Below are 13,596 nucleotides of genomic sequence, written 5' to 3' on the forward strand. Positions count from 1 at the left end.
GGCTTGCTCTTATTTAATCTTCACAGTTCTGAAGATATATGTTATGATATCCACTATCTCCATCTTAAGAGAATCAGAGAAGTTAAGTGACTTGTCCAAGGTCACACAGCAAGTGGCACAGCTGGGATTCCAACCCAAACCTGTCCAATCCAAAAACCTGTGCACAGCCTTCTATTACACTAATTATATTTACAATTTTCCTCTGGCCCCCACATCTGTAAATAAATTACTTTGAGAAGTTGAAGACAAGGCTAAGCAGAAATTGCTATTTGTAATTCATGCATGATGAAGTGTTCAAAACTTTGAAGCTTAAATTAGCATATGCTTATTACCTGGGGCAGAGTGGGGAGAAGTGGAGGGCCTGCCAGGTTTTCCCACTGTTTAGAGTACAGAAGGATGCCTCAAAATGCATAGACAACCCTGTTTCTAGTTCATGGAGGGGGAGGAGGTGAAGGCATACATATATTCTTTCTCCCCACCCTTCTGCCTAGAGGGCCATTTCCAACCACATCCCACTTGTCTTCCTTCAGGGCTTAGCTCTGCCACCTCCCACCTTGCTCCCACCTGGTTCACACTCCCTCCCTCTTTCCTTCTTAGGCATCTCTGCATGTCTCCCATGCAGCATCTTCCATCTTTTCTGTTGCCTGTTTCCATTTCTGCCTCCACCTCCAGACCATGAGTCCCCATGTCCGTTTCTTCAACAAAATGTACTCAGTCACGGCTGTGTGTCGGTTACCCCCTACGCTCTGGGTTTACAAAAGTGATCAGATACTGCCCCTGCCTTCAAGGGGCTTATGCCCCAGTGGGGGATTGGAGGACCTAAGCAAGAACACCTAGGAGTGGAGAGATTGTTTCAGGAAGAGATGTGAGAGAGCATGGGGTGTTTGGGGGACCACACGAAGGTTCTAGTATTGCTGGAGGAACAAGTGTGGGAGGGGAGGTAAGGGAAGGTATTAATACTGAGGTTTGACTTTAGACAGAGACCACATCATAAAGGGATGGTTCACTTGCAAAGAGGTCTAAGAGGAGAATTTTCCCAAGGGAATGATATAATTAGATGTGCATTTTAGGAGGATGGCTCAGGAAGTTGTGTGATGTAAAAATGGGAAGAAGAGGAGGATGGAACAGGGAGTCCGAAAGGAGAAGGCTGCACAGCCCAGCAAGTGATGACACAGGTGACCTCGGATGGGGAGGGCAGGGGTGGGCAGGGGGGCTGGCGAGCAAGGGAACAGACATCAGAGGATCCATAGGACTCAGGACTGTCACTTGTGTTGAGTAAAGTGTGACAGTGAGTGACCTTCACTGAGATGGGGCAAACAGGAGACATTTGCCCCAGGAAGAAGGTGATACCTTTAATTTTGGGTAGACTGATTCCACACCTGTGCTTCCAGGGCCTGGTGCATAGTAGGTGCTCGATTTTGTTATGTGTTGAATCTGAGATTCCCCCTAGCATCATCATAATGAACATGATCAGCATTATATTATAGCCAGGCCTGGAGTTTGTGCCAGTTCTGGCATCTGACAGCCTGGGTTCAAATCCCAACCTTGTCACTTATCAGTTCCGTGTGACCTTGAACAAGGAATGTCCCTTCTCTAAGTCAGTTTCTCATGTCTAAGTGAGGAAAATTGTATCTCACACTTGGGCTGGTTGTGAAATTTTAGTAAGATGCTCCATGCAAAGTGCTTAACAGGGTGCTGGCACATAGTAAACACTCAATAAACCCCAGATGCTGCTATCACTAGGGTGTTTATTATTAATGATACCAACAGTTGCAAAGAGTGACCTGCAAGTGAGTTGTGTTTGGCCCTCAAAATGTTCTACAAATCAAGACGTTTCCTATAAAAAAAAACAAAAACAAAAACCTGTCTTTGGCCTCCCTTGAGGAAAACAAAGACAGAGTTTTGTAACCCTGGGCCCCCTTCCTGCTTGGCAACAAACATCAGGAGCAGGGCAGCTGATGTCCCTTCAGATGCGGCAGGTTCTCTGCGGCTCCCCAAAGTCCCTGCTGCTCCCAAGTATCTTCTGAGGCTACTGGGCTGCTTCGGCCCTCCTCTGGCCTCTGTAGGTATCCGAGTTTGTAAAGGCTCCTCTCTTCCAAGGGCAAATTACAGGCAGAGTCTTTGTCTTCCGAAAATGTACACAAAACACCACCAGCCTAGGCTGGGTATAGCAGCTAACAGAGTGAATAAAGCCATGCATCTGGAAATAAATGCATAAACACCCAACATTCCCAAGCAGGGCTTGCTGATAAAACTCAGATGGAAGGCGAACCTCATCTACTTCCCTTCACTAAGCATCTCTAGAAGAAGTTGTTGCTTAAAAAAAGAGATGCTCACCCAGTTCACACCACCCTTGGAGTTTCTGTTTCAGAGGCTGACATTTTCTGACCTTGACCCCAGTTCGGGAAATGCACCCCGTGTACCAACCACGTGGTGTGCTTTATTCAATAACTAAATGGCAGGCGCTGGGGAGACAGTCCCGTGGTCCACGCTGGCTGAGGAGAGAGGGGTGGTGGGGGCATTGCTGGAGGATAGGAGATTCTCTGCTTTAAATTTTTAGCTCAGAAGACTTTGTAGGGAAGGGAGGAATGTCACAAGTTTCTTGGTATGAAAAAGATGGTCTAGCAGTTGCTGGGAAGGGACATGAACTTAAAGACGTGCAGTTTGATCTGGGAGAATGCTCAGATCTGATCCTATCTGACAGTTTTTGAGTGCTGGGCATGTCAGGCTCTGTGCTAATCTGTGGGGCACAGAAACAAGTCAGCTTCTATGGAGAGTGGTCTCCCTGGATTCCCCCTGGCTGACAGCATCCATCCACTTCCCAGTCTCCCTTTCTTCATTTCATGTTTTCTGAATTTGTCTACAGTGTATGTTACTTCTTTCCCAACTAGAATGTAAGCTTTGTGAAGCCAGTATCTTTTTCTGTCCTATTTTCTGCCATAACCCCAGGAATAAGATCAGCACCCAGCACCTAGCAGGTGCTTAGTTAGGGTTGGTTGGATGATAGAAAGCATACCCCTTCTCTGAAGATCAGAAGAGACAAGCTGGTATTGAGACCATTACCAGTGAGCTCAGGCACTAGGAAGGCCTATGTGAGGGCCAGACATAAGAACAACTCTATTTGCTGAGATCTGGAAGGGATCTTAAGGAAGTGCCCTCTGCAGTGGGTTTTGGAGGATGAATAGGAGTTAGCCAAGTAGAACAGAAGAGAAAGGCACAAGGCAGATGAAGGAAATGAAATCACCTGAGGCTGCCTCCCAAAGAGTAAGGTCAAGGAGAGAATAGAGCACTACTGCAGGGGTCCCCAAACTCTAGGATCTAATGCCTGATCATCTGAGGTGGAGCTGATGTAATAATAATAAAATAAAGTCCACAATAAATGTAATGCACACAAACCATCCTCCCCAACCCCGGTCCATGGAAAAATTGCTTTCCACAAAACTGGTCGTGGTGCCAAAATGTTTGGGGACTGCTATACTACTGGGTCTAGAGCAGCACTCCTCAAACTCTGATGTGAACCTTGATCGCCACAGATCTTAATGAAACACAGATCCTGATGCAGGGGTCCAGGTGGGAGCTAAGCCTGTGTTTCTAGGTCCTAGGCAAGTCTCTGATGCCACACTTTAAGAAGCACAGCTTTGGAGCACGGCCAGTGGGGTCTGGTGAAAGTGCAAGTCGCTCAGTCATGTCTGACTCTTTGTGACCCCGTGAACTGTAGTCCATGGAATTCTCCAGGCCAGAATACTGGAGTGGGTAGCCTTTCCCTTCTCCAGGGGGCTCTGGTGAACATGGGCTAAATCCTACTTCTGCCACTGGCCAACTGGGCCTGTGTCCTCACCTCTGAAAGGAGGATGACAACCTTCCTACCAGGCACTGAGTCAATTCAGAGTGCCTGGAGTTGGTGAAGCTCTTAGCTCAGCCCTGAGCACTTCATATCAGTATGTTTCAGGTAGGATTGTCATTAATAGCTAAAGGTGATCGTATGGCAGTGTCAGAGGAAGGGATGATTTTCCTTGTGAGATAATGTTGTTTGAGAGCCTCCTGTGTGATGGGCCCTGTCCTAAGGACCACTCAGATGTCACCTTCCATAAGCTACACAGCACTCTATAATATGGGTGCCATGTAATTCTTCCTCTGCCAGTAAGAAACCAGAGTAAGTGCATTCATTTTCTATTGCTCCTATAACAAACAACCACAAACTTAGTGGCTTAACATGACACAAACTTGTGTTGTGATTCTGTAGGTCCAAAGTCTGAAATTGGTCTCCCTGGGCTAAAATCAAGGTGTCAGCAGGGCTGTGTTCCTTCTGTAAGGGAAAAATCTGTTTCCCTGCCTTTTCCAGCTTCTAAAAACTGTCCACATTCCTTGGCCAGTGGCCCCTTCCTGCATCTTCAAAGCCAGCAGCATCACATAGTCTTTCTCATGTTGCAACCCTCTGATGCTCTTTCTTCTGCCTCCCTCCTCCACTTCTAAGGATATTTGCGATTACATTGCCCAGGCCTGAATAATCCAGAATAATCTCTCTATCTTAAGGTCAGCTGATTAGCAACCTTAATTCCATCTGCAACTTTGACTGCCCTTTGTCATAATATATGAAACATATTCACAGGTTATAGGAACTGGGATGTGGACATCTTTGGCAAGCCATTATTCTGCCTAGCACAGGGAGTGGGTGCTTAAAGAAGTCCCCTAGTATCACAAGCTCAGAATGGCTTCCCTGGAAAGAATTTTATTTGCTCTTTATTTTATCTATTTTTGGTTGTGTTGGATCTTCACTACTGCTCTTGGGAGCTTCTCTTCATTGCAGTGCATGGGCTTCCATTTTGGCGGCTTCTCTCATTGCAGTGCACAGTGTCTAGGCACCTAGGCTTCAGTATTTGCAGTATACAGGCTCAGTAGTAGCTGCTTGTGGGCTCTAGAGCACGGGCTCAGTAGTTGTCACACATGAGCATGTGGAATCTTCTCAGACCAGAGACTGAACCCATTTTCCCTGCATTGGCAGGCAAATTCCTATCCACTGCTCCACCAGCAAAGTCCCTGGAAGGAATTTTAGAGCTTGTATCAAGAAGGATTGGATTTGACTTACAGCAACAGGAAAAGAAAATTAACAGTGCCTTAAATAAGACCAAAAGTTCATTCTCTCTCAAGGAAACCGGTCTGGAGATATGAAATACAAGGCTGGTCTGGAGGCTCCACAAACAGGTTAGCAATGCAGGCTCCTATCAGCTCCCTGCCCCACCATCCAAAGTATGGCCTTTGACCCCACAGTCCAGTGTGGCTGCCAGAGATCCAGCCACTGCCTCCACATTCCAGGCATCAAGGTGGAGGATGACATCAAGATATAAGGACAGAAGTCTCCTGTTACATGACTCATTGAGAGGTTTCCTGGAACATATCACACAACATTTTGGCTTTGGTATTATTGGCCAGAAGTTTGTCATGTAACTACATGTTAACTATAAAAAAGCTTGGAAAATAAATGTTTATTTCAGGTGGCCACATGCCTGTTGAAAAATGAGAGGTTCTGTTACCACCAAAAAAAAAAAAAAAAGGAAAGAAGGAAGGCAATTAGCGGTATATCCAGGGAGCTCACCCAGTCCAGACCCTCACCTCATGACCCAAGCATCTGAAGCCCAGAGAGGGAAGGGACCTGGTGCAATGTAGCCAACTAGCAACTGTGCTGGGACTAAGACCCACACTGCCCAGTCCCGGTTCAGCATTTAGCCTCAAGCACCTGGTGGCACCAATGGTAAAGAGCCTGCCTGCCAATGCAGAAGACATCAGAGATGCAAGTTTGATCCCTGGGTCTGTAAGATTCTCTGGAGGAGGGCATGGCAACCCACTCCAGTGTTCTGGCCAGGAAAATCCCACGGACAAAGGAGCCTAATGGGCTATGGTCCACAGTGTCCCAAAGAATCGAACACAACTGAAGCGACCTAGCACACACGCACCTAGCACAGAGCCAGGCACATGGTAGGAGCTGAGTTATGCTTATGGAACTGAAGGGACTTTGCTATCCTCTGCACCAAACATTCCCCTCTGGACCACACAGTCTGCTGCCGATGCTTTAGGGCAGATGAAACTCTGCCTTTACAAGGCCCATCCGACCGCATTCCTGGGTCTCTTTATCCTCCTTTCTCCCAGCTTACATCCCTGCTTGTATCCTTGGATAAGCTGTGGGCTTCTCTATCTATCCACAAAGTCACGTGAAAGGGCAGTAGGATTTGGCCAAAGAGAGGCCTCAGATAGCACTGAGACGTGGAGGGCTTTTTTCCTTTCCGGGATTTTCTCTATGACAGGGAGACATCTACTTAGAGATGGAGCTTTATATCTGTGGTGGATTGTGGCAGGAAACCGCTTCTATTGTCCTGGTATTTCGGAGTTTTCTTTTTTAACAGTGAAATGAGGGACGGGGGCTGGTCAAAGCCAGGAGACATGTGGCAACTCTTAACTTTTTCCATGGGCTGTAAACACCAGAAGAGCTCCACTGTCAGGCCCATGCCACCCCGGCCAGTTCAGACAGACAAGATTTGGTTCTCTCTTGTACTTTGTTTTCAAATCTTGGTCCCTCGAAACAGGCAGTAAGGGTCTTGAGACCAGTGTCGGGTTTGCCTCTGTGCACCTTGCCTGGCGTGGTGCCTGGCATGTGGTGGGCACTTGGATAAGAAGTGATTGGGGTTGGGGATTTCCCTGGCTGTCCAGTGGTGGAGACTTTGCCTTCCAGTATGGGGTATGTGGGTTCAATCCTTGGTTGGGGACCTAGGATCCCAGATACCTTGCAGTCAAGGAACCAAAACATAAAACTGAAGCAATATTGTGGTAAATTCAAAAAAGACTTAAAAAAAAAATGGTCTACATCAAAAAGAAAAAAGAAATGAGTTGGTCGATTAGTCGGAATGAAGCCGCTAAGGCAATGTCTGGCATTGGTGGGCTCTCAGCAAAATTTTTCAGGGAGAGAAGGAAGAAGAGGAAAGGAAGAAAGGACAAATGGAGGAAGGTAAAGAGGGAGGAAGAAATCGGTTTGAGTCTTGGCTGGCTGTGGAAGCAGCAGCTCAGAGAACAGGCGACTTTCCAGGCCTCAGTCCTGGAATAGAGAATCACTCCCGGCAGGATGGAGTTCACAGGAGAACCAGAGAACCTGGCCCGGAAGTTCTGTTTCAAAGGGCTTCCCCTCGAGCCCCAGAGCGCTGTGCCTTTCAGGCTTCCCAACGGGCCTCCGCTGCCACGGTACCTGGTGCCAGGGTTAGAGAGATGTGGCCAGAGGCAGAATGGATGGGAGGGAGGGCTGGGGCGAGGGAAAGAGGGATGCAGAGCGAAAGAAACCCACCCCCACCCATGCCTGAGCCAGTGGCTTTTTCAAGCCCCGGGAGAGAAGGAGACAGGCGTGGGAAGGATGACGGAGGCAGAAGCTCGGCATAACCAGGTTAGCGGGGGGAGGGGTGAGAACTTGGAAGGGATGCGCAGAGGCTGCCTGGGCACTGGGGCTGCCGTCCCCTCTCGGAGCAGTTGGAAACAAAGGCCACAGAGACCATGGCAGTTGGGCAGAGGGAAAAGGAGCAGCAGCAGAAAGTGGAGAAGGGCCTACCCCCTCCCAGGCAGAAACAGACACCCCTCGCAGCCCCAGAAACACTGCTGGAAGGATCACTCAATGCAGACCTGGAGACAGAAAGGAACTGCCAGGCAAGGGAGTAAATTCTTGTGGACTGAGCGATGAAGCCACAGAGCCTGTGGCCGGGACTCGGGCTAAAATTACAGGCCAGACGACAGGACCATAGGTCGGAGCAGCCTAGGACCATAGATTTTCCCTAGAACCCAACCACTCTCTGCCCTAGTTTCTTCCCCAGTTGACTGGGCAGCAGGATCCAGCAGAAAGGGCTCTGTTTGGACATAAGAAAGGTCTGGGTTTGAATTCCAACTAGCTCCGCATCCCCAGGCAGGATGCTTAATCTCACTAAATCACTGTTTCTTGTCTGCAACAGGAGTAACAATGCTCATCAAGAAATGTGTTGTAAAAACGCAAATAATCTGTATAAAGGATTTGCACACAGAACAGGGACTCGAAAGATGGTGGATGTTGTTTTAAACTGAGATTTCTCATCCTTCAGCACTGGGGGTACTACCTGTATTATTTTTGCCATACCCAGGGACTACCTACATTGTTATGAATCAAACACATATCTTTAAACTGATCCCATTTTAGCCTCATCCTAAGCAATAATATCTAAGGAATCACTGGTTAAATACACTGGTTAAAATTTTGACACACATTGATAATACTCTGCTTAAATTCATTTAAACCTTCATCCTTACACCAATGAAATATAAATCCATCTCGATAGCACAAAAGCCCATCATTCACTTCGCAGAAGCACCATTGTGACTAATAAACCATCCACCGTGTTTGAAAGAGATGGAGAGACTGGTGTCCCTCCATCCCCATTACTCATCAGTTTCCTTCTTTAGATGATAAATGGGCAGTGGGATGAAAAGTGAAGTGAAGGTCAGGGGCCAATCCACAGAAACTGCTTGGACTACAAGAGCTGTTCTGAGGCATCAGCAACCCTCAGTTCTTGGCTGCAATTTGACCGATTCTTCCATCTTGAAAGGACAATGGTGTGAACAATGGCCCAAGGAAAGAGAGATCTTGAGTGTGCCTCCCCAGTGGACATGCTGGTTTGAGCTGGAGGGTTTTCTCTTCATCTTCCTGCAGGGTTTTCAGGAGATGCCACTTCCCGAGACCACTCCAGTATTCTTGCCTGGAGAATCCCATGGACAGAGGAGCCTGGCAGGCTCCAGTCCACAGGGTCACAAAGAGTCAGACGTGACTGAGCAACTAACACTGTAACACTACAACTAAGACCACCAGAATGAACATAGTTAGCTATTTCCTCTGCATCTACCAAAGGGGAAGGGATTTCTTTCTCTGTGCTAGATAGTTTTTTGAACATAGAAGGATTTGCCCCTGGTATGAAGTACTGTGAGATTTCTCAGTAATGATTGTACCCCAGGGCAGAGGCGATGGGAGTGGGGAAGAAAAAAGAACCTTTTAATAATAGTACAAACTATCTCCCATGACTGTAATGGCAGAAGGACTTGGGGAAATATAGGAAAGGTTTGAAATAAGGCGACACGCAAGCCCAAGAGTCTCAAAGGTTAGGAATCCAGGTGTTGGGTCAGAGCAGAGAGACACGGCTATTTTCTTCCATACCTTTGGTCCTGACTTCATCACTGTGCTTTATGGGCTTCACGTCCCTCATCTGCAAAGCATACTCTGAACTGGAAGCCATGAATTTCACCCCAAGCCTGTTTATTGTGAAGATCCAGCACTGTCTCGTTAGAGCCTCGACTGCTGAGAAGAGACATTTCTTAAACAGTCAAACGAATCAACACATTATTAGAGATATAAACTAATTTCTGGGTATTAACGTGGGGAACTGGAAATGAATCACAGGGTCTGTGCAGCCAAGAATGGAGAGCCCAGGAAAGGAAGGAAGGATGCCTCAAAGGAGGACTAGGGAGCAGCAGGCCTTCCCTTTGGAGGGGCCTGGGCCATCATGAACTCATTGGCTCTGAGAGCCCCCTTTGGGATGGCAGGCGTGGGGGAAGTAAGCGTTCTCGCAATGAAGCTGATGGGATTTTAATAGCCAGACAGATGGTCTGAGAAAAAAAAAGGAAGATTTTTTTTAAAAAATAAGGGAAAACACTTCCATAGCCTCCCTTCAATTAAAATGAAGTGAGAGCCCTCCGTACTGGGAAGATGTATCACCATTATTAGTGTTGTCAGTTTGGAGGTCTTCTTTTTAATAATTGCATGATTGAGCATCAATAGTAAACTAGGGTAGTGTTTTCAAACAAATTAGAGAGTGAATCTGTCCACTGACTTTGAATACAATTAGTATTATTTTGGTTTCATTTGATCTCACAGTTTAATAATGATCCCCAATAATTGTGCTGTGCTTGTTTAGGTGATCAAACATTTATCACTTACTGGATTTTTTCAGTGCCCATTCTCTTAATGACTGCAGGTTCCATATAAGCGACCCATGAGTAGCCAGCATTTCTCAAAATCTGTACCACAAAACCTCAGAAGAAGAGGAAATAGATAAAAAAGGAAATCTTCAAAAAAAAGAGGGCAGAGAAGGAAGGAAAAGTAGAAAAACAGCATCTATTAAGCACCCTGTTGTGTGCCAAATGTTTTTATTTTATCCTCAGAACAACATGCAGAGTCTTTCTTAAGATCCCTATGAAGCCAGTGAGGAAACTTGGGAGCTGAGAGATTAATACCTTGTTCACAATCACAAAGCTACCAGGTACAGAGGTGAGAGTCAGGTTCAGAACTTCTCTTTTGCCCTCTTCACTCCAGCATGGGGCTTCCTTCTCTGAGTACCACCAGGCTGTGGGAACCATCCCCATCCATGACAGGCTGTCTCATAGGGCTCCTGCACTGAGTAAAAGGGCAGCAAATTCACCCGGGAATTTAGCCTCGTGGTCTGCCTATGTCACTCTTCCTTCCTAAACCAATTATCAAATTCTCCTAATGGCTGAGCAGTGTGGAGATAAACTGATTGTAGAGGGAGAGCTGATTCCCAAGAACATGTAACCCAGGCATCCTTTTGCTGTACCAGAAATGGACGCCATAGGGAGAAGAGGAAGTGATATTTCTCATGAAATGTACATGTACCAAGCACACACCTCCCACGTGTTGAACACACTGGGAGCTACTGTATAGACCATATTTCATTCCATTTCCACAACATTTCCTGTATGGCGTGATTTACCATTGCACAGATGAGAAAACTAATACTAAAAGAAGTCAGACCATTTTTTTCTGGCTAATTGTTGGTGGACTTGGGATTTAAACCCTAGTCCACCCAATGGATTCCAAATATTAATGGTCAATTTTACTTCAGGTAGATCATGAATTTTGATAAGACAAAAAGAGGTGGGAGAGATTAAGGATAGGGCCTGAAAGACTGAGAATAAAGGTGACCCAAGGGAGCATGGATTTAATTCCTTTCCTGTCTGAAAGCTGACACTCAAATTCAATTCAACAAGCATTCTCATGATGTCACCAATGCGCTCATAACAGGGCTAAAGCAGCAGGAGCTGATCAAAGATTTGGATTTACTGCCTTCTTTCATTTTAGAAACCTTTCTTCTGAATAGAGTTGTACTCTTTCTCCCACATAAAGATAAAGTAAATTAGTTGCTCTTCACCATGGTGTTTTCAAATAGGAACAGTCTGGTATCTCTACTAGGGTGTTGTGAGGCATTTTCTATAGTCTCAGCCGCTGCAGCAATTACTTTAGGCTCTGAGAGCTAAACCAATGCAAATGGTGGTGGAGAAATGAGGAAAAGGAAAAGGAAAGAGTCTCAGAAATACAACCAAAAGTAGAACGAAAATAAGATAGATGATAGACAGATAATAGATAATTAGATAAATAGAGGCAGGTTTTGAGCTTCTAACTAACTCATGAAGAAAGATAAAAATTCATAAAATAAAATAGTAAAGATAGGAATGAGGCTTTTTATTTTTGACTCTTATTCTTTGTAAAGGATAAATTCATAAGTAAGGAGGTTGCCAGGAGAAAAGAATTTGAGAGAGAAAGATGGGGGCGGGTTGTTGAGATACGGTGCTGGTGGTGGCTGTGGTGCCAGTGCAGGTGGTGAGGATGATGGTGCTGCTGGTGGCGGTGATGACGAACGTGACTAACTGTCAGGAAACGGAGCTTATGGAGCTGGTGGTGATGATGGTGATGGTGATAGGGACTGACACCATAACAATGGCTAACATTTGGAACATGCTTCACAGTACCCAAAGCCTTTCAACTTGCACTGCTTCATTTTAGAAGAAGAAACTGTTCACAAGAAGATGCTCGATTTTTCAAAATAATAACTGTTTCTAATCTTAGTTGCACTCTGAGTGTCATCCCATCTCCACCAAGTCCAGAGAAAAAGGAGTGCAGTGGGCTTCCTCCATCAAATGTAAGTGGACAGTTAGACAAGGATAATCAGACAGTTATGGAAACTAGGGCAATGCTGCAAAAGCCCTCTCCGGTCTTCCCTCAACCAATCGCTCCTACCCCAAGGTTATTCATCCAAATTAGCGCCCAAAATTGATAGTACAAAATGCCCTTATCACCTGATAGCTGCTTAGTAGCTTTTATAAAATGCATAAATGATTGTGGTCTGGTTCCAGTGGATAAGTAAAAATCATTTGCGATAATTGACACATATTTACTTTTTAATTAGGTAGCAGCTGAGAACGAGGAGTCCACAGAGAGCCATCTCCCGTAACCTCTTAAGGAGTTCTACTGACATAGCAAAGGGAGTATTCAGTGGCTGATGCATTTATTTGCTCTTTTCCACATTTTCCTACAAAGGCCTTTAGCCCCTGACTGTCAGTCCGCCCCACTTGACCGGAACTATTCACCCATCATAGTTTTGAAAAAAAGAAAATTGAAAATGCTGACAGATATGCTGTCAACAAAATGATTTCTTTAAAAATAACCTAATGACTGAATATCAGATTAAGGCACAGGCAGCTGTGTAATTTCCTCTGGCCATGCCAGGTGCCGCAGTAATTGCCGACTCTGGGTTGTGCTACAAACTTTCACTGGGGACATCGGCTGTGTCAGAGGGCTGGAAATCCCGGCAATGGCACTCACCACATGTCCTTGGGAAGAGGAGGTGCAAGGAAATAGGTGACCTGAGTAAGGTTTGAGAAGTGGGAGATCGGGTCACATCACATCCCTGCAAGGGTACCTGGGGAGAGAAAAGGTTGCTGTGCAGAACTGAGCTTGTGTGTTCAGTATTTTTAGAGAAGGGGCTGATGACCCATGTGCAGGAGGAGAAGGTAATGGGTCTGGCTTCAGTCCATTGGGGTGGCGGGTGGGGAACAGGTGTGAATGACTAGCATGGAGGTAGAAATTAGGTCAGATCTGTAGTGTGGGGAGGTGTGGGGGGAATGTTATCGCATGTGCATGGGGAAGGATGGAGGCAAATTGGGTCACGTCTTTGTGGAAATGATGAGCAAATTGGGTCAGAACTGTGGGGGAGAAGGCTCGAGAATTGGGTCGAGTCTTTGGATAGAAGGGGGAATTGGGTCAAGTGTGAATGTGTGTGGAGAGAGAGTAGGGGAAGGTGATATGGAGAATGGGCTGATTCTCCAGGACCCGAGGGGAAGGGGGATGAAGAAGCAGGTTGGACCTACATAGGGGTTAAATCTTGAACTTCTCTGAGTTACACTCATTGCCTCTCAGTTCCATTGACTTCCTTCAAGTAACACTAGACAAAGTAAGGCTTTCCTACTCCAACCCCAAACTGAGTGTCTTGAGTCTCCTCCAAGACAAGGTGTAACAACTCATTCTTCAGCACTTTGCAAGCCAACCCAGATTGGCATTTGGGAAGGCAGCAATTCCATAACTTGATGTGGCCTCATTTTACCCAGGACGTAAGCCCAGTGAGCAGCCATTTTCCCTTTGAGTTTTCACTCAACAGACTCAACAGCAATTCTCTTTTTCCCAACCGCTGGCATCATTGCATGATCACACCATGACTCGGAGCCTCAAAATACATTTCATAAATAAGAGCTGAG

The 13,596-nt window shown here is 46.1% G+C and overlaps 1 protein-coding gene across 1 annotated transcript in view; it reads left to right on the top strand.

Moving 5' to 3' along the window:
* CACNG2 (calcium voltage-gated channel auxiliary subunit gamma 2) overlaps window positions 1-13,596 on the top strand; it is a 121,481-nt gene that overhangs the window by 10,752 nt on the left and 97,133 nt on the right. The gene's annotated exons all lie outside the window — the stretch shown is intronic.

The sequence above is a fragment of the Bubalus bubalis genome, chromosome 4 (assembly GCF_019923935.1).
Source record: "Bubalus bubalis isolate 160015118507 breed Murrah chromosome 4, NDDB_SH_1, whole genome shotgun sequence".
NCBI lineage: Eukaryota > Metazoa > Chordata > Mammalia > Artiodactyla > Bovidae > Bubalus > Bubalus bubalis.